Here is a 19,054-nt window from a genome sequence, read left to right as displayed (position 1 = left end):
ATCTGCTGTGTCTGTTTGCCCAGAGCAGTCATTCCCAAAGTTAAGAATGCCAGGGCCCACTTTGAAGTTTAACAATGGTCTGAAGCCAACCAAAACTTATATATATATAGAGAGAGAGAGGGAGAGAGAGAGAGAGAGAGAGAGAGAGAGAGAGAGAGATAGATAGATAGATAGGTGCACACATACATACATATACAGTCATACACTGACACATGACGCAGCCTGGTCTCATGGCAAGTCGTGCCACAAAATATACATTAATCTATTGGTTGTAATATTGTGATGAAAAGTACCTCATTTTCATTACGGCAGCACAAATTCATAATTCATTCCGTGATGGCTGCACGAAATTAAAAGTGAAGCGGGGGATCGGGGCTGGTTAAGGTTATGGTTGGGGGTAGGGGTAGGATTAGTAATAGTGAGTTTAAAAAAAAACCCTGTCATGAAAATTTGACTCATTTCGTGATGGACACACGGAAAAAAAAAAAACAGAGTCAGTTTTTTTTTCCGTGCGTCCGTCGTAATAAACAATGCTATATATATATATATATATATATATATATATATATATATATATATATATATATATATATATATATATATATATATATATATAGCATTGTTTATTACGATCCCAATTCCAGTGAAGTTGGGATGTTGTGTAAAATGTAAATAAAAACAGAATACACAAATGATTTGCAAATCCTTCAACCTATATTCAGTTGAATACACCACAAAGACAAGATATTTAATGTTCAAACTGATAGGCTTTTTTGTTTTTGTGCAAAACGGGCACACGGAAAAAAAAAACTGAGTCAGTTTTTTTTTTTTCCATGCGTCCGTCGTAATAAACAATGCTATATATATATATATATATATATATATATATATATATATATATATATATATATATATATATATATATATATATATATATATATATATATATATATATATATATATATATACGAGGTCTATTAGATAAGTAACCGACCCTTTTATTTTTTTTAACTATATGGATTTGAATGACGTGCGATTACACCAATCATGCTTGAACCCTCGTGCGCATGCATGAGTTTTTTCACGCGTGTCGGTGACGTCATTTCCCTGTGGGCAGGCCTTGAGTGAGATGTGGTCCCGCCCTCTCGGCTGAATTCCTTTGTCTCACACGCTGCTGGAGACGGCGCGCGTTGCTTTTTCAAATTTTTTTCTGGACCTGTGAGGAATATCCGATTGGACACCATTCGAGAAATTAAGCTGGTTTTCGGTGAAAGGTTTAACGGCTGATGAGAGATTATGGGGTGTTTCTATCGGTGTAAGGACTTCCCACGGAGCGGGACGTTGTGTAGCGCTTCCAGGCGCCGTCGTCGAACTGTTTCGACCTGAAAACATCCTATTTTAAGGCTTAGTTCACCCAGGACGTCGTGAGAGAACAGAGAAGATTCAGAAGAGGCCGGCATGAGGACTTTATGCGGACATTCCACTGTTTAAGGACATTTTTTAATAAAAGACCTGCGTGCAAATTCGCCGAGTCGTTTCCGTGACGACTTGACGAATCTGCGCCGCGACAGGAAAAACACCTCCGTGTTGAAAACTATTTGTAAAATTCAGGCGGCTTTTGATGGCTTTCAACAAGTGAGTAACTGAGAAATTATTTAACAGCTTGGGCATGTTCCAACTTGCCCGTTAAGGTTTCCAACGGAGGTGTTTTTCCTGTGGCGACCCCCCGCGGTCGGGTCCGGCCTGACATGCGACTCTGCCCACACGTTCTTTCATTACAAAATGTCCGTTAACAATGGAATGTCCGAATAAACTCCTCATGCCGACTTCTTCTGAAAGTTCTCTGTTCTCTGACGACTTACTGGGTCAACAGAGCCTGAAATGTGGAAGTTTTCAACTTGAAACGGCGAGACGCTGCCACCTCGAAGCACAGATCGCTGTCAGGCACCGTGAGCCGTCCTTACGGCGACACTACCAGACCAAAATCTCTCATCAGCCGTTAACATTTTTACTGAAAACCAGCTGAATTTATAGAATGGTGTCCACTCAGTTGTGCCTTACAGTTTTGAAAAAATTTTGATCAAACAAAGCAGCAGTCTCTGAGCCATTCCTAAACAATGAAAAAATCGATGAAAGGGTGGGCGACTCCTCACTCAAAGACTGCCCACAGGCGAATGACGTAACCGACAGGCGTGAAAAAAACTCTCGCATGCCCACGAGGGTTCAAGCATGTCTGATGTAATCACACGTGATTCAAATCCATATGGTTTTTGAAAAAAATAATAAGGTCGGATACTTTTCTAATAGACCTCGTATATATATATATATATATATATATATATATATATATATATATATATATATATCATTGTTTATTATGATCCCAATTCCAGTGAAGTTGGGATGTTGTGTAAAATGTAAATAAAAACAGAATACAAAAATGATTTGCAAATCCTTCAACCTATATTCAATTGAATACACCACAAAGACAAGATATTTAATGTTCAAACTGATAGGCTTTTTTGTTTTTGTGCAAATATTTGTTCATCTTGAAATGGATGCCTGTAACACTGTTGGGAAAGTGTAAGTACACGGACCCACAACAGGGGGCGCAAATGAACGGACAATGAAGAAAGTCAAATAACAAGGCTTTACTGTTGTGAACACGCACAACAAATACAACAAATTACAATTTCGGTCACAAGTCGAATTCCAACGGTGTCGTGTGGGCAGGCTCGACGATAGGAGACGTCTGTCCAAGTCGAACCGGAACCACCCGATTTCCTCCGCCACCGAACCCCGGGAATACTGGAGCCGCCAAGTCCCGAACTCCCAGGTGGTCACTGCCTCCGCTCGTCGGATCCGGTACTGCTGGCGAGGAACAGAAACAGTCAGACGTGGGTGCGGCTGCACCCAACAACACGTGGGGTGGAAAACACCACCTCCACCTCTAATCAGAAACAACACTGTATAGAAATAAGAGTACTTATCCAAATACGTCCTTTTCAGTCTTTAGACGTTTGACACACAAGCAATGTATGGCTGGCTGAGTTCGTTACCTCCTTGGTAGAGCGATATCTCGGCAATGAGGTGGAGATGCCATCCAGCTGATATACCCCTCCGCTGATGGATGTCAGCTGTCTCAGTTGATAGGTGACGGCTGTCACCTTGGCTGCTCCTGTGAGGCGGCAGCGCCCACTGGTGCCTGGAGCCCGCACTCCAGGCAGGGTGCCCTCTGGTGGTGGTGGGCCAGCAGTACCTCCTCTTCAGCGGCCCACACAACAGGACCGCCCCCTCAACGGGCGCCTCCTGGCGCCCGACCGGGCTTGTCCGGGTGGCGACGGTAGAAGTCGGCCAGGAGGGCCGGGTCCAGGATGAAGCTCTTCTTCACCCAGGAGCGTTCTTCGGGGCCGTACCCCTCCCAGTCCACCAGGTATTGAAAGCCCCGGCCCATCCGTCGGACATCCAGAAGCCGGCGCACAGTCCAAGCCGGCTCGCCATCGATGATCCGGGCAGGAGGTGGTGCTGGACCGGGAGTACAGAGGGGCGAGGTGTGATGTGGTTTGAGTTTGGACACATGGAACACGGGATGGATCCGCAGTGAGGCCGGAAGCTGAAGCCTCACTGCGGCGGGATTGACGATTTTGAAGATCTTGTACGGTCCTATGTATCGTTCTTTCAATTTCGGGGAGGCCACTTGTAATGGAATGTCCTTGGTGGACAACCACACTTCCTGCCCGGGGCGATACGTAGGGGCTGGGGTCCGCCGCCGGTCTGCATGGGTCTTCGCCCTCGTCCGGGCTCTCAACAAAGCAGAACGGGCGGCACGCCACACCCGACGGCACTTCCGCAGGTGGGCCTGGACCGAGGGCACACCGACCTCTCCCTCAACCACCGGAAACAATGGGGGCTGATACCCCAAACACACCTCAAAAGGGGAGAGGCCGATGGCTGACGACACTTGACTGTTGTGGGCGTACTCGATCCAGGCCAGATGAGTACTCCAGGCCGCCGGGTGCGCGGCTGTCACACAACGTAGGGTCTGCTCCATCTCCTGATTGGCCCGCTCTGCTTGCCCGTTGGTTTGGGGGTGATACCCGGACGAGAGACTAACCGTGGCCCCCAGTTCCCGGCAAAAGCTCCTCCAGACATGCAAGGAGAACTGGGGACCGCGATCGGAGACGATGTCTGATGGTATCCCATGCAGCCGGACGACGTGGTGGACCAGGAGGTCCGCTGTCTCCTGGGCCGTTGGGAGCTTCGGGAGGGCCACGAAGTGGGCCGCCTTGGAGAATCGGTCCACTATCGTGAGGATGACGGTGTTTCCCTGGGACGGCGGGAGGCCCGTGACGAAATCCAGGCCGATGTGGGACCAGGGGCGATGAGGTACGGGCAGCGGCTGTAGCAATCCCGAAGACTTGCGGTGGTCGGCTTTGCCCCTGGCACAGGTGGTACAGGCCTGGATGTAATCCCGGACGTCGGTCTCCAGGGATGCCCACCAGAAGCGTTGCCGGACGACTGCCACAGTTCTTCACACCCCAGGATGACAGGAGAGCTTAGAACCGTGACAGAAGTCCAGGACCGCAGCCCTTGCTTCTGGTGGGACGTAGAGCCTATTCTTCAGCCCGGTTCCGGGGTCCGGGTTCCGTGCCAGGGCCTCCCGGACGGTCTTCTCCACGTCCCAGGTGAGGGTGGCCACGATAGTGGACTCCGAGATGATGGGATCCGGGGGATCCGACGACTCCGTTCTGACTTCGTCTTCATGTACCCGGGACAAAGCATCCGATCTTTGATTTTTGGTCCCGGGACGGTAGGTGATCCGGAAGTCAAAACGGCCGAAGAACAGCGACCAGCGGGCTTGCCTGGGATTCAGCCGCTTGGCGGTCCTGATATACTCCAGGTTCCGGTGGTCGGTGAAAACCGTGAATGGCACGGACGTTCCCTCCAACAGATGTCTCCACTCCTCAAGAGCCTCTTTCACCGCAAGGAGTTCTCGATTGCCGATGTCATAGTTCCGTTCGGCCGGGGTCAACCTGCGGGAAAAATAGGCACACGGGTGAAGGACCTTATCGGTCTTCCCGCTCTGGGACAGCACGGCTCCTATCCCTGAGTCCGAGGCGTCCACTTCAACCACTAACTGGCGACTAGGATCGGGCTGCACCAGAACGGGTGCAGACGAGAAGCGCCGTTTCAACTCCTTGAACGCGGCATCACAACGATCCGACCAAGTGAAGGGAACTTTTGGCGAGGTCAGGGCTGTCAGGGGGCTAACTACCTGACTGTAGCCCTTAATGAACCTCCTGTAGAAATTAGCAAAGCCGAGGAACTGTTGCAGCTTCCTACGGCTTGTGGGTTGGGGCCAGTCTCTCACCACCGTAACCTTGGCCGGATCAGGAGCGACGGAGTTGGAGGAGATGATGAACCCCAGGAAGGACAAAGACGTGCGGTGGAACTCACACTTCTCACCCTTCACAAACAGCCGGTTCTCCAACAACCGCTGCAGGACCTGACGTACATGCTTACCATGGGTCTCAGGGTCCGGAGAAAAGATGAGTATATCGTCCAGGTATACGAAGACGAACCGGTGCAGGAAATTCCGCAAGACATCGTTAACCAACGCTTGGAAAGTCGCGGGAGCGTTTGTGAGACCGAACGGCATGACCAGGTACTCAAAGTGACCTAAGGGGGTATTGAATGCCGTCTTCCACTCGTCTCCCTTCCGGATCCGAACCAGGTGATACGCATTTCTAAGATCGAGCTTGGTGAAAATTCGGGCTCCATGCAGGGGCGTGAACACAGAATCCAACAGGGGCAACGGGTATCGATTGCGAACCGTGATTTTGTTCAGTCCCCTGTAATCAATGCATGGACGAAGTCCGCCGTCTTTTTTACCCACAAAAAAGAAACCTGCACCCATCGGGGAGGTGGAATTCCGGATCAACCCGGCGGCTAAAGAGTCCCGGATGTAGGTCTCCATTGATTGGCGCTCAGGCCGTGAGAGGTTGTACAGCCTGCTGGACGGGAACTCACTGCCCGGAACCAAATCAATGGCACAATCATAAGGACGGTGGGGGGGGAGGGTGAGCGCCTGATCCTTGCTGAACACGTCAGCAAGGTCGTGGTACTCCACCGGCACCGTCCCCAGATTGGGCGGGACTCTGACCTCCTCCTTCGCCTGGGAACCGGGAGGAACCGAGGAACCTAAACACACCCGATGGCAGGTCTCGCTCCACTGAACCGAGGAACCTAAACACACCCGATGGCAGGTCTCGCTCCACTGAACCACCACCCCGGACGGCCAATCGATCCGGGGATTGTGTTTTAACATCCAGGGGAACCCTAAAACCACTCGGGAGGTAGCAGGAGTCACAAAAAACTCGATCTCCTCCCGGTGATTTCCGGACACCACCAGAGTTACAGGTGGTGTCTTATGTGTGATTGGAGGGAGTAGGGAGCCATCTAGTGCTCGAACCTGCACAGGCGAGGTAAGCGCCACCAGAGGAAGCCCTATCTCCCTGGCCCATCTGCTGTCCAACAGATTCCCCTCAGAGCCCGTGTCCACCAGTGCTGGGGCCTTCAGGGTTGAGTCCTCATAAAGGATCGTAACTGGGAGTCGTGTGGCGATGTGGGTGTGTCCCACATGAATGTCTCGGCCCACCCCTAGCCCAGTCTCTAGGGGCGGGCGTTGATGTTTAACCGCTCGGGGCAGTCTCTCACTTGGTGCTCTATCGAGCCACAAATAAAACATACTCCATGGGTCCGCCTCCTCTGTGTATCTGGTGCCCTAAATGTTGCCCTGCTCGTGTCCATAGCGTCGTCAGCAGGGGGAGCTGTAGCCACACGGAGCGCAGGGGCCGTGGAGCGTGGGGAAGGCGGAGCGCGGTCAGAACCGGAAGGGAGAGGGACAGCGCGTGCCCGGCCACGCCCTTCGTCACGTTCCCGCCGACGTTCTTCTAACCGGTTGTCTAACCGTATGACAAGATCGATGAGCCCATCTAAATCCCGCGGTTCGTCCTTAGCCACCAGGTGCTCCTTAAGAACCAATGACAGTCCGTTTACAAAGGCGGCGTGGAGGGCAGTGCTATTCCAGCCGGACCTCGCAGCCGCGATGCGGAAGTCGACTGCATAGGCAGCTGCGCTCCGACGCCCCTGTCTCATTGACAGTAGCACGGCTGAAGCGGTCTCTCCTCTATTAGGGTGATCGAACACGGTTCTGAACTCCCTCACAAACCCATCATATGTGTGGAGGAGCCGTGAATTCTGCTCCCAGAGCGCTGTAGCCCAAGCGCGTGCCTCGCCGCGAAGCAGATTTATTACATAAGCTACCTTGCTAGCATCGGTCGCGTACATAACAGGACGTTGTGCGAAGACGAGCGAACACTGCATAAGGAAATCCGCGCACGTCTCCACACAGCCTCCGTACGGCTCTGGGGGGCTTATGTATGCTTCCGGGGAAGGTGGGAGGGGTCGTTGAACGACCAGTGGAACGTCAATGTTACGCACAGGGTCTACGGGAGGGAGAGCCGCAGCGGCGCCCGGAGGGCGCGCTTCCACCTGCGCGGCGAGAGCCTCCACCCTGCGGTTCAGGAGGACATTCTGCTCGGTCATCAAATCTAACCGAGTCGTGAAAGCAGCGAGGATCCACTGCAACTCACCGATTACCCCTCCTGCGGACGCCTGCACGTCCTGTTCTTCCATTGGCCGTTCAACAGCCGGTTGACGCCCCTCGGGATCCATGACGGTGGCCGAGATATCCTGTTGGGAAAGTGTAAGTACACGGACCCACAACAGGGGGCGCAAATGAACGGACAATGAAGAAAGTCAAATAACAAGGCTTTACTGTTGTGAACACGCACAACAAATACAACAAATTACAATTTCGGTCACAAGTCGAATTCCAACGGTGTCGTGTGGGCAGGCTCGACGATAGGAGACGTCTGTCCAAGTCGAACCGGAACCACCCGATTTCCTCCGCCACCGAACCCCGGGAATACTGGAGCCGCCAAGTCCCGAACTCCCAGGTGGTCACTGCCTCCGCTCGTCGGATCCGGTACTGCTGGCGAGGAACAGAAACAGTCAGACGTGGGTGCGGCTGCACCCAACAACACGTGGGGTGGAAAACACCACCTCCACCTCTAATCAGAAACAACACTGTATAGAAATAAGAGTACTTATCCAAATACGTCCTTTTCAGTCTTTAGACGTTTGACACACAAGCAATGTATGGCTGGCTGAGTTCGTTACCTCCTTGGTAGAGCGATATCTCGGCAATGAGGTGGAGATGCCGTCCAGCTGATATACCCCTCCGCTGATGGATGTCAGCTGTCTCAGTTGATAGGTGACGGCTGTCACCTTGGCTGCTCCTGTGAGGCGGCAGCGCCCTCTGGTGCCTGGAGCCCGCACTCCAGGCAGGGTGCCCTCTGGTGGTGGTGGGCCAGCAGTACCTCCTCTTCAGCGGCCCACACAACAAACACGTTTCAAAAAAGCTGGGACAGTGGTATGTTTACCACTGTGTTACATCACCTTTCCTTCTAACAACACTCAATAAGTGTTTGGGAACTGAGGACACTCATTGCGAGTGCCCTGAATGGGTATAAAAGGAGCATCCCCAAAAGGCTCAGCCATTCAAAAGTAAAGATAGGGTGAGAATCACCAGTTTGTGAACACCTGTGTGAAAAAATAGTCCAGCAGTTTAAGAACAATGTTTCTCAATGTTCAATTGCAAGGAATTTAGGGATTCCATCATCTACAGTCCATAATATAATCAGAAGATTCAGAGAATCTGCAGAACTTTCTACACACAAGCGGCAAGGCCGAAAACTAACATTGAATGCCCGTAACCTTCAATCCCTCAGGCAGTACTGCATTAAAAACCGACATCATTGTTTAAAGGATCTTACCATGTGGGCTCAGGAACACTTCAGAAAACCATTGTCAGTTAACACAGTTTGTCGCTACATCTACAAGTGCAAGTTAAAACTCTACCACGCAAAGTGAAAGCCATACTTCAACAACATCCAGAAACCTGGATGTACCCGCCTTCTCGTGGGTACATCCAGGTTTTGGAGCAACACATGCTCCCATCCAAGCAAAGTCTTTTTCAGGGATGTCCCTGCTTGTTTCAGCAAGACAATGCCAAGCCACATTCTGCACATGTTACAACAGCGTGGCTTTGTACTAAATGTGTGCGGGTACTAGACTGGCCTGCCTGCAGTCCAGACCTGCCGCCCACTGAAAATGTGTGGCACATTATGAAGCACAAAATACGACAACGGACACCCCGGACTGTTGAACAACTGAAGTCGTACATCAAGCAAGAATTTGAAAGAATTCCACCTACAAAGCTTCAACAATTAGTGTCCTCAGTTCCCAAACGCTTATTGAGTGTTGTTAGAAGAAAAGGTGATGTAACAGAGTGGTAAACATACCACTGTCCCAGCTTTTCGGAAAAGTGTTGCAGGTATCCATTTCAAAATGAGCAAATAATAAGAAGAAACATTAAATATCTTGTCTTTGTGGTGTATTCAATTGAATATAGATTGAAGAGGATTTGCAAATCATTGTGTTCTGTTTTTAATTTACATTTTACACAACATCCCAGTTTCATTGGAATTGTATTATTATTAGTAGTAGTTGTAAGAGTAGTAGCAGTGGTAGTATTAGATTATGTTAAATTTTATTGCAAAATTAAAAATCAAGTACATTTTACATTTATTTTAATAACTTCTCATGGTCCACCTGCAGTACCTTTACAGTCCACATGTTGTTTGAGAGAATATTCAGTTAACAATAAATCTGGTCAACAGTTTATTTTCAATTTCACTTCATGGATCGCTGTATTGCATTCATTTTTTTTTTCAAACAATGCTTGAAACTAAAGTGGGATGTGAGCATGTGATGCTCTGCACATAGTTGCATAATTAAAGGTACTATAAATGATTTTAGTTTTTCTGACACCAAATAAAAGCACTAAAGTTACATTTGAGAAGGTCAACAAAGGTTCCCTCCTCAGCTACTCCTCCTCAAATCTCCCTCCTCCATCCTCCGCATCAAGCAGAAAGAACCACATTTGAAACCTTTTAATTTCAAACAGCTCTCTGTGTTAAAAAAAAAAAACCTAGACGCTTATGGATTGTCACCTGATCACATTACCTAAGCTCTAAATGTGATTTTTGGACATATTTCTGAAAAGTCACTGTCGCCCATCACCTTAAAAAATTCAGCAGCTTTGCAGTGAATGGTGAGTGCCCCTGATTCTTTATAAATATGGGGAGGGGCAGGAGTTTGACAAGACAGGACTCTTTTGCACAGAACAAGCACACAGAGAAATCTCATGCACGAAACATGCATGCACATCTGAAACGAGAATGTAAGCAGGAGGTAGAAAAATTCAGAGCAAAGAGGGAGTGTTGCTTCATTCTGTGTACGTTGTAAAGCTATGAATTGAAATAGTTTTTCACTGCTGTATTAATTAGTAAATTCTGAGATATAGTGTGTTTAAGGTTCAGTAAATGTGTTAGTACCAGAGGTGGGCGATACCGGGAATTTTGGTATTGATGCGATACCAAGTAAATACAGGCCCAGTTTCACCGATATCGATACCGATACCGATACTTTTTCATATTTAAGCTTCATAGATCCAAAGGATCCAAAAGACCTCGGATAGAATTTCGCTAAACATTGTACGTGACAACAAAATACTTTATCACAATCAACATTTTTGTTTAAAAAATATAACTCAACACAACTTAAACCAAAATCTCCTGAGGTAGAGGGCTGACAGACCACAATACAAGGGTGCGCTGCTCTGTGTTGTGTGACACAGAGCAGTGCTGCTCTTACAGACAGAGAGTAGACTTTGATGAATCTGCGTGCGCAGCAGTCAGTGCGAGTGGGAGAGAAAAAAGCTTGAGTATCAATCTTTTTACACTAGGATCGTTCAATATCAATACCAGCGTTGGTATCGATATTATCAATATTAAGATCGATCTGCCCACCTCTACTTAGTACCATTACTTTATTAATTGTTGGGAAAGTGTAGTGACACGGACCCACAACAGGGGGCATAAATGAACGGACAATGAAAATGCCAAAAGATAACTATTTAATGTTGTGAAAATGTGCACAACAGAATACAGATACAACTTTAGGTAACAGTCAATTAAACAACAGGTGACGTGTGGGCAGGCTCGAGGATAGGAGACGCCTGTCCAGAGAAGAGTCAGGCCCCACACGATTTCCACTGCCAGCGGAGACCTGCAATACACCAGAGCCGCCAAGTCTTGAGTCCCGAGGTGGCCACTGCCTCCAGCTGTCGATCGTGTACTGCTGGCAGGAAGCACAAACAGATCAAGTGGGTGTGTGCACACCCAGCAAACAGTCAGCAAAAGTCACAGTCCCTTCCTGAGGGAAAAATCCACCACTCCCAGGAAACAAGAACACTAAGTACGTGCAGTACCAATAGTATACTTAAGTGATCAGGAAAGTGAGGAGTGGGAAACTCCAACTCCCTCCAACTTCCACAAACCCAGCTCCAAGCTGCGAGTATACAAAGGTTACGACTGCCAAACTCAGTAGCAAGTAATGTGTGAATGGCACAATAACAGTTGAAAACCTTTACCTGTCGGGTAAACTGATTTCTCGGCAGGGATGTGATGTCTCTGCCAGGCTTTTATGGTGTGATGAGTGATGAGATGAGTGGTGACAGCTGTCAGCTCCAGGCTCCTGGAGCTCCCATGCGGCGACTGCACCCTCTGGTGCCTGAAGCCCGCCTTCAGGCAGGGCGCCCTCTGGTGTTGGGCCAGCAGTACCTCCTCTTCAGCGGCCCACACAACAGGATCCCCCCCCTCAACGGGCGCAGGCTTGTCGGGATGACGGTGGTAGAAGTCGGCCAGGAGGGCCGGGTCCAGGATGAAGCTCCTCTTCACCCAGGAGCGCTCTTCGGGTCCGTAACCCTCCCAGTCCACCAGATACTGGAACCCCTGGCCCTTCCGACGGACGTCCAGGAGCTGGTGTACTGTCCATGCGGGCTCCCCGTCGATGATCCGGGCAGGAGGGGGCGCCGGTCCAGGGATGCAGAGGGATGAGGTGTGGTGAGGCTTGATACGTGAGACGTGAAAGACAGGATGGATCCGCAGTGAAGCCGGCAGCTTCAGCTTCACTGCGACAGGACTGAGGACCTTGAGGATTGGAAATGGTCCGATGAAGCAGTCCTTCAGTTTCTGTGACTCGACCTGGAGTGGTATGTCCTTGGTGGAAAGCCACACCTCCTGCCAGGGCTGGTATGCAGGGGCCGGGGTACACCGGCGGTCTGCATGGTCCTTAGCCCTCGTCCGGGCTCTAAGCAGGGCAGAGCAGGCAGTGCGCCACACCCGACGGCACTTCCTGAGATGGGCCTGGACCAAGGGGGCCCCGACCTCTCCCTCCACGACTGGAAATAATGGGGGCTGGTACCCCAAACACACCTCAAACGGGGAGAGGCCAGTCGCCAATGATATCTGGCTGTTGTGTGCGTACTCGATCCAGGCCAGATGGCTGCTCCAGGCCGTCGGGTGCGCAGAGGTCACACAGCGGAGGGCCTGTTCCAGTTCCTGGTTGCCCCGCTCTGCCTGTCCGTTGGTTTGCGGGTGGTACCCGGATGAAAGGCTCATGGTGGCCCCCAATTCCCTACAGAAACTCCTCCAGACTTGCGAGGAGAACTGGGGACCACGATCCGATACGATGTTCGTCGGGATACCATGCAGATGCACGACGTGGTGGACCAGGAGGTCTGCAGTCTCCTGGGCCGTCTGGAGCTTCGGGAGGGCCACTATCGTCAGGATGACGGTCATACCCTGGGACGCAGGGAGACCCGTGACAAAGTCCAGGCCTATATGGGACCAGGGGCGACGCGGCACGGGCAGCGGCTGGAGGAGTCCTTGTTCCTTTTTATGTTCTGCCTTGCCCCTGGCACAGGTGGTGCAGGCCTGGACGTACTCCCAGACGTCAGCTTCCATCGACGGCCACCAGAAGCGCTGCCGGTCCACTGCCACGGTTCTTCGCACCCCTGGGTGGCAGGAGAGCTTGGAACCGTGACAGAAGTCCAAGACTGCAGCTCTGGCCTCTGGTGGGATGTACAGTTTGTTCTTCGGTCCATTGTCGGGGTCCGGGTGTCGTGTCAGGGCCTCCCGGATGGTCTTCTCCACATCCCAGGTGAAGGTTGCAACGACAGTGGACTCGGGGATGATGGTGTCCGATGGATCCGACAGCTCTGGCTTGACCTCCTCTTCATGCACCCGGGACAGTGCATCGGACTGTTAGTTCTTGGTCCCGGGGCGATATGTGATTTGGAAGTCAAACCGACCAAAGAACAATGACCAACGGGCTTGCCTGGGGTTCAGACGCTTAGCGGTCCGGATGTACTCCATGTTCCAATGGTCCGTGAAAACCGTGAAAGGTACCGCAGCTCCCTCCAACAGGTGTCTCCACTCCTCAAGGGCCTCTTTCACCGCCAGAAGTTCCCAATTGCCGACGTCATACTTCCTTTCAGCCGGGGTCAACCTGCGGGAAAAATAGGCACAAGGATGGAGGACCTTGTCGGACTCCCCACTCTGGGACAGCACGGCTCCTATCCCTGAGTCAGAGGCATTCACTTCAAATATAAACTGGCGATTGGGATCGGGCTGCACCAGAACTGGTGCAGTCGAGAACCGGCGTTTCAACTCCCTAAACGCGGCTTCGCACCAATCTGACCAGGTGAAGGGGACTTTAGTGGAGGTTATGGCCGTCAGGGGGCTAACTACCTGGCTGTAGCCCTTTATGAACCTCCGGTAGAAAGAAATTTGCAAAGCCGAGAAAGTGCTGCAATTTCCTACGGCTTGTCGGTTGGGGCCAATCTCTCACCGCCGCAACCTTGGCTGGATCAGGGGCGACGGAGTTGGAGGAGATTATGAACCCCAGGAAGGACAAAGATGTGTGGTGGAACTCGCACTTCTCGCCCTTCACAAACGACCGGTTCTCCAACAACCGCTGCAGGACCTGACGTACATGCTTCACATGAGTCTCAGGATCCGGGGAGAAGATGAGAATATCGTCAAGGTATACGAAGACGAACCAATGCAGGAAGTCCCGCAAGACGTCATTAACCAAAGCTTGGAATGTCGCGGGTGCACTGGTGAGGCCGAACGGCATGACCAGGTACTCAAAGTGACCTAACGGGGTGTTAAATGCCGTCTTCCACTCGTCTCCCTTCCGGATCCGAACCAGGTGATATGCATTCCTAAGATCCAATGTGGTGAAAATTTGGTCTCCATGCAAGGGCGTGAACACTGACTCTAACAGGGGTAATGGGTATCGGTTGCGAACCGTGATTTCGTTCAACCCTCTGTAATCAATGCATGGACGGAGTCTGCCGTCTTTCTTGCCCACAAAAAAGAAACCAGCACCAATCGGGGAGGTGGAGTTCTGGATCAACCCGGCTGCTAAAGAGTCCCGGATGTAGGTTTCCATTGATTCGCACTCAGGACGTGAGAGGTTGTACAGCCTGCAGGACGGGTACTCAACGCCCAGGATCAAATCAATGGCACAATCGTACTGACGGTGCGGGAGCAGTGTGAGTGCCAGATCTTTGCTGAAGACGTCAGCAAGATCGTGGTACTCAGCTGGCACCGCCGTCAGATTGGGGGGACTTGAACCTCCTCCTTAGCGGTCGCACCGGGTGGAACCGAGGATCCTAAACACTCCCGGTGGCAGGTTTCACTCCATTGAGCCACAACCCCAGACAGCCAATCAATCCGGAGATTGTGTTTTATCATCCATGGATAACCCAAAATTACTCGGGAGGTAGAAGGTGTTACAAAAAACACAATCTCCTCCCTGTGATTTCCAGACACAACCAATGTTATGGGCTGTGTCTGGTGTGTGATTAGTGGAAGAGGAGTGCCATCTAGTGCCCGTATCTTCAATGGTGAAGGGAGGGCCACTAGAGGGAGCCCTACTTCCTTTGCCCATCTGCTGTCCAGCAGATTCCCTTCCGACCCCGTGTCCACAAGTGCTGGGGCGTGAAGGGTTAAATCCCCAATCAGGATCGTGACTGGGATTTGTGCAGATTTACGTACACTTCCCGCGTGCATGTTGTAATCTACCCTTAGCCCAGTCTTTAAGGGCGAGTGTTGCTGTTTTGACCGTTTGGGGCAGTTTTTCTGCGTGTGCTCAGTTGAGCTGCAGTGAAAACACTCCCCACGGGCCAGCCTCCTTTGTCTCTGATCTGATTTTCTTTTGGCCCTGCTCGTTTCCCTAGCAACGTCAGCAGGGGGAGCTGTCGTCATGTGGAGTGCCCTGGCGTTGGAGCATGGGGAAGACGGCTCCCTTTTGGACCCGGGAGGAAGAGGGATGACTCGTGCCTGACCACGCCCTTCGTCTCGCTCCCGTCAACGTTCTGCTAATCGGTTGTCTAAATCCCGCGGCTCATCCTTTGCCACCAGGTGCTCCTTAAGGACCAGAGACAGTCCGTTTACAAAGGCAGCGAGGAGCGTAACAGCATTCCAGCCAGCCCTCGCTGCCGCGATGCGGAAGTCGACTGCATACTCCGCTGCGCTCCGACACCCGTCTTATCGACAGCAGCACGCTTGAAGCGGTCTCGCATCTATTAGGGTGATTGAACACCTGTCTGAACTCCCGTACAAACTCAGTGTATGCTGATAGAAGCCGTGAGTTCTGTTCCCAAAGCGCCATAGCCCAAGCGCGTGCCTCACCTCGAAGCAGATTTATGACATAAGCCACCCGGCTGGAATCCGACGCGTATGACGGGACGCTGTGAAAAGACGAGCGAACACTGCATCAAGAAGTCTGCGCACGTCTCGACACAACCTCCGTACGGCTCCGGAAGGCTTATGTATGCTTCGGGGGGGGGGGGGTCATTGAACGACCAGTGGAATGTCTGTATTCGGCACTCGGTCAGCAGGAGGAGGTGCTGCAGCAGTGCCCTGTGCGTGTGCTTCCACCTGAGCGGTGAGAGCCACCATCCTCCGATTGAGTATAACGTTCTGCTCGGTTACCAAGTCCAACCGAGCAGTGAAGGTGGTTAAGATTTGCTGCAGCTCACCTAATACGCCTCCTGCTGGCGCCTGTGCACCTTGCGTTTCCATTGGTGGTTCACTCGATGTTTGACGCCCCTCGGGATCCATCACGATTGGCCGAGAAATCCTGTTGGGAAAGTGTAGTGACACGGACCCACAACAGGGGGCATAAATGAACGGACAATGAAAATGCCAAAAGATAACAATTTAATGTTGTGAAAATGTGCACAACGGAATACAGATACAACTTTAGGTAACAGTCAATTAAACAATAGGTGACGTGTGAGCAGGCTCGAGGATAGGAGACGCCTGTCCAGAGAAGAGTCGGGCCCCACACGATTTCCACTGCCAGCGGAGACCTGCAATACACCAGAGCCGCCAAGTCTTGAGTCCCCTGGTGGCCACTGCCTCCAGCTGTCGGATCGGGTACTGCTGGCAGGAAGCACAAACAGATCAAGCGGGTGTGTGCACACCCAGCAAACAGTCAGCAAAAGTCACAGCCCCTTCCTGAGGGAAAAATCCACCACTCCCAGGAAACAGGAACACTAAGTACGTGCAGTACCAATAGTATACTTAAGTGATCAGGAAAGTGAGGAGTGGGAAACGCCAACTCCCTCCAACTTCCACAAACCCAGCTCCAAGCTGCGAGTATACAAAGGTTACGACTGCCAATCTCAGTAGCAAGTAATGTGTGAACGGCACAATAACAGCTGAAAACCTTTACCTGTCGGGTAAACTGATTTCTCGGCAGGGATTTGATGTCTCTGCCAGGCTTTTATGGTGTGATGAGTGATGAGATGAGTGGTGACAGCTGTCAGCTCCGGGCTCCTGGAGCTCCCATGTGGCGACTGCGCCCACTGGTGCCTGAAGCCCGCCTTCAGGCAGGGCGCCCTCTGGTGTTGGGCCAGCAGTACCTCCTCTTCAGCGGCCCACACAACAATTAATCATGCTAACTGAATTTTTTGAACTTTCACAAATTCTAAAACATAACAAAAAATCAGGGCCGTAGAAATCAAAAACAAGTGTGAAAATATATATTTTTAAACTGTTGGAAAGCCATTCTTCTCAGTGAGAAGTCCAGTTATAAAACAACTGCCACTATGGAATAGACAAATTATGAATTTTTTATAGACTTACATTTAAGTACATCTTACACTTTCACACACTAACACCCTGGTTTTTATAGGCACATTTTTGCACATCTGGTCTGATATGCAAGTGGCCAAAGTCCAAATGTAGTTCATGTTTGCCAGCTGTGCGTCCCTTTAAGTAGCATGAGGAGCACCATCTGTACCTGCTAATAGGGATGAGATGGGAGGTAATGTAGTGCTAAATAATGGTACTGGGTTCAGTTGGTCTCGCAAAGTCAGCGTATACAGTCAGAAAGAACAGAAAAATTCTCCATTTTCTGTGTTAAAATCAGGCATTTTGTTCCCTCATAAGGATATACATTTATAAACAGCAACAATTATAAAACTACAGCACAACCATTAGTATTTATTCTACAAAAAAAAGAGCATTAAGAACAATTCATAAGGCAGGTTATCATGACCACACCAACCCATTGTTCATTAAATCTCAAATATTAAAACTTTACGATATGATTTTGTTCAAGATTTTTCAATTAATGTACAAAGTGAAAAATAAACAAGTGCCCTTTAGAATTCAAGAATTTTGTTTTATTGAGAGAGAGGGAAAATATAATTACGTGGCTTGTATCATTTTAAAATTGCTGGTGCTCGAACGACCAGGAAAGGTTTCTGTGTCTCCATGTGTGGCCCTAGACTATGGAATAACATGACGGAGGAACTCAAATGATGTCCAAATATCAATCAGTTTAAAAATCAATATAAAGACATGATGTTTTCAAGATACAGTATGTATCTGCTGAAGAAAGATTAGTTTTGTGTGTTGCCAATTGTAAATATAAATTGTTTGGTAGCATTCCGATTGTGTCTTTTAGGCTGAAGAGTTTGAAGTGGTTGAAAATGGGAGTAGGAATAGATGGGTTTTTTACTTCCCCCCACTCCTTTTGGACTAGATAATTTTATTTTTGATTAAAGGGGTAGGCATTAAAAAGCTTTGCTTCTACCTATACCCTTTCAGGCACATGGATGCATTGTATTTTATTTTCTTTCTTCATTGTAAGTTTTTGTTGTTGTTTTGGACTGTGTTTGCTGAATAAATTCATTCATTCATTCATTCATATATTCAATTTTAATTTTTTTTTTGCAACTATATTGTTCACAATCAAACTTCTGAGTGCATGATTCGCCTTTGACAATTGTATCATATGTGAGATATCCCTTTTTCAACAACTTTTATTATTAAGGAGTGAATGGGAGATAACAGGGCAGCTGCTGCCTTCGAATGAACCTGGACCTTTCAATTGCATAGTATATCCATACATCCATTTTCCATAACTGCTTACTATAATTAAGGTTCATGAGGGTGCTGGAGCCTATCCCTGCTGGAGCCTATCCCAGCAGTCATAGGGTGTGGTTTGTCTGTTGCAGGCTCACATAGAGACAAGCAAACACATTCACATCTGCACGCACAACTACGGTCAATTTAAAGATTCCAGTCCACCTAACCTGCATGTCTTTGGATGTGGGAGGAAGCCGGAGTACCCAGAGAGAATGCACGCAAACACGGGGAGAACATGCAAACTCCACACAGAAAGGCCACAGGTGGAAAGCATAGGATAAATATTTAATTTTATAATTATTTACAACATCTATGGCTGGTCCATGTTTCACCTGGCCGGGGCAGATCGATGTTTACTTTTGAGAGTTGGGGATGGACCAGTTGTTTGCCTGGATGATTGCCATGACATGGGGTGGTTCCATGGTGTGGTGGATTCAGCATTGTGTGGCACTAATAAGTGCGCCCAGACTTAACTTCTTACCCATTGGTGCTCCAAATGCTGTAAACCTCCTCCTGAATATTCAACATTGTCCTTAAGAGCATAGAAGAATAAGAAGAAAGAAGTACATCCT

This window comes from Thalassophryne amazonica, chromosome 14 (genome assembly GCF_902500255.1).
Source record: "Thalassophryne amazonica chromosome 14, fThaAma1.1, whole genome shotgun sequence".
In the NCBI taxonomy this organism is placed as follows: Eukaryota; Metazoa; Chordata; class Actinopteri; order Batrachoidiformes; family Batrachoididae; genus Thalassophryne; species Thalassophryne amazonica.
This window is presented reverse-complemented; position numbering follows the sequence as displayed.